Source organism: Peromyscus californicus, unplaced genomic scaffold (genome assembly GCF_007827085.1).
Source record: "Peromyscus californicus insignis strain IS unplaced genomic scaffold, ASM782708v3 Scaffold_20__1_contigs__length_68692818, whole genome shotgun sequence".
Taxonomy (NCBI): Eukaryota; Metazoa; Chordata; class Mammalia; order Rodentia; family Cricetidae; genus Peromyscus; species Peromyscus californicus.
This window is the reverse complement of record NW_026294503.1, coordinates 33034163-33036452: the sequence shown is the minus strand read 5'-3', so window position 1 is coordinate 33036452 and position 2290 is coordinate 33034163. Positions and strand designations below refer to the sequence as shown.

General features: G+C 41.8%; 1 pseudogene; it reads right to left on the bottom strand.

Annotated features, from left to right (window-relative positions):
- Window positions 1-244: 244 nt before the first annotated feature.
- LOC128116242 (60S ribosomal protein L17-like) lies at window positions 245-916 on the bottom strand (annotated as a pseudogene).
- Between the last annotated feature and the right edge of the window lie 1374 nt (window positions 917-2290).

Here is a 2290-nt window from a genome sequence, read left to right as displayed (position 1 = left end):
TTCTCAAATCTAAAGAAGAAGATGACTGTCGATGTACACGAGCCAATTAGAAGACTAAATAGATAGGACCAGAAAAGAAACTCTCTGGTACTCATAATAATCAAAATACTAAATATACAGAACAAAGGAAAGATATTAAAAGCTATAAGGACAAAGACCAAATTACATATAAAGGCAGGCCCATTAGAATAACATGTGACTTTTCTTGATTTTTATTTTTATCTGCATTTATTTTATGCTGAATTTATTCCCATGCCAAAAGTTTTTGTTTCTTCAGTTTCTTCTGGGATATCTTCTTCTGTGCAACCTCTTCTTCTGGCTTTGGAATAATTTGTTCCTTTTTAGTGAGGATCATCTCGATGTGGCAGGCGGAGCTCATGTATGGGTTAATCCAGCCATGAGTTCTGTAAGTCTGTCGGCGCATCTTAGGTGCTTTGTTTACCTAGGTGTGTTCAATGACTAGAGAATCCACATCTAAACCCTTAAGTTCAGCACTCTTCTCTGCATTTTTAAGCGTGTGCAGCAAAAATTCAGCACTCTTTTTAGGCCACCAGCCCTGTGTCCAGCCCCACTGTGTGGCCTGGGCGCACCTACCGACTCCACCATTATACCACCGGAAAGGCACACATTGCTTCTTTAAGGTGACGTCTTTCAGATATTTGGTGGCTGTTCGGATATGTATACCCTTGATGGCCTGGGCAGTTTCACGGGTGTTCTTAAAGTGAATCCGAAGATTTGAACCTCTTGATTTGCATGATTGTGTAGGGTTTTCTGGGTCAAGAGAGTAGCAAACCATCTTCACAGGTCACCTTAGGCTGCTTACAGGAAGAGCAACATGTGAATTTTCAATGAAGACTCTGAAAGCCAGAAGGGCCTGCATGGATGTTCTATAATGTCTGAAAGACCAGAGATGGCAGCCCAGACTACCATGCCTGTAAAACTATATATCTATCACAGTCAAAGGAGAAAAAACTCATGATAAAAGCCAATTTTAAAATATCTGTTCAACAATCCACTACAAAATACAGTAGAAGGGAAATTTCAGTCTTGTCTTCGTTAGGGTTTCTATCGCTGTGTGAGACACCATGACCACGGCAACTCTTATAAACAAAAACATTTAATTGGGGCTGGATTACAGGTTCAGAGATTTAGTCCATCAAGACCATGGTCGGAAGAATGGTGGCACACAGATAGACATAGTGCTAGAGAAGTAACAGAGAGTTCTACATCCTATCCTGGTTTGCAGACAGCAGGAAGAGAGAATGAACCACTGGACGTGGCTTGATCTGAAACCTCAAAACCCACTCCTGATGACACACTTCCTCCAATAAGGTCACACCTACTCCAACAAGGCCACATGTCCTAATCCTTTCAAATAATATCTGAAGAGACTATGAGGGTCATTTTCACTCAGGCTACCACAAGTCTGAAGAGGTTAACTACACCTACGAGGTCATAAGAAATAAATAATTCCAGAACTGATAACTAAGAGAGCAAGGACAAACAAGAAACTCATGCCTGGTACTGGGATGGCTCAACCAAGACTTAAGCCTTGTTTCCCAAACCTGGTCTCAGTTTTTTCAAATTGCTTTTGTCTAATATATTTGTTCTGATCTCGAACAACCTCATGGTAAAACAAGGTTAACAACTGTGTTAACAAGCTCACAATCCTAATCTTTTATTTGGCAAACCTTCTGAAGAAAACACACATACACACATACACACAATTCCAATAACTCTTGATGTACATCATCTCCTGATTAATTCAAATCAGTGTGCATGATCATAGTCAACTTCCTGACTTCTCTGAGTGGCCTGGCCCATATTCCCAGCCTCTAAAGCCAGGGGCGCAATCAGCCCCATCCACAGACCATGTTTTGAGAGTGAAAGAGAAAAAGCTCTCATGTTGACCTACCAATGAATTCCTGAAAGAAAAAAATAGCAGAGGTAGATGTTGGAAAGAGAAACCCAAAAACGTGTGGCTGTGGCTGGCCCGCAGCAGGACTTCGGTGAGGTTCCCTGAGCTGATGTGGCTGGTTACAAGCTGCCTCTTTAGCTGAGGTCCACAATTAAGGGGGAGAGGAGCACTGACTGGATAGGCTCATTGAGTTGACTGGATTAAAAGAACAGAACACAGAGCAAGGCGTTCTTATCGAAGAATAGCCCTGGTACAACTTGAACCATAGTCATAACGGCTCACACGTCTATTGAGAAGAGGTGACAGGAGAGAAAGCAGCCTTTAGAGTCTGGCATCCGAGGGAAAAAACAAATTCACCAAGGTTTTATTAGA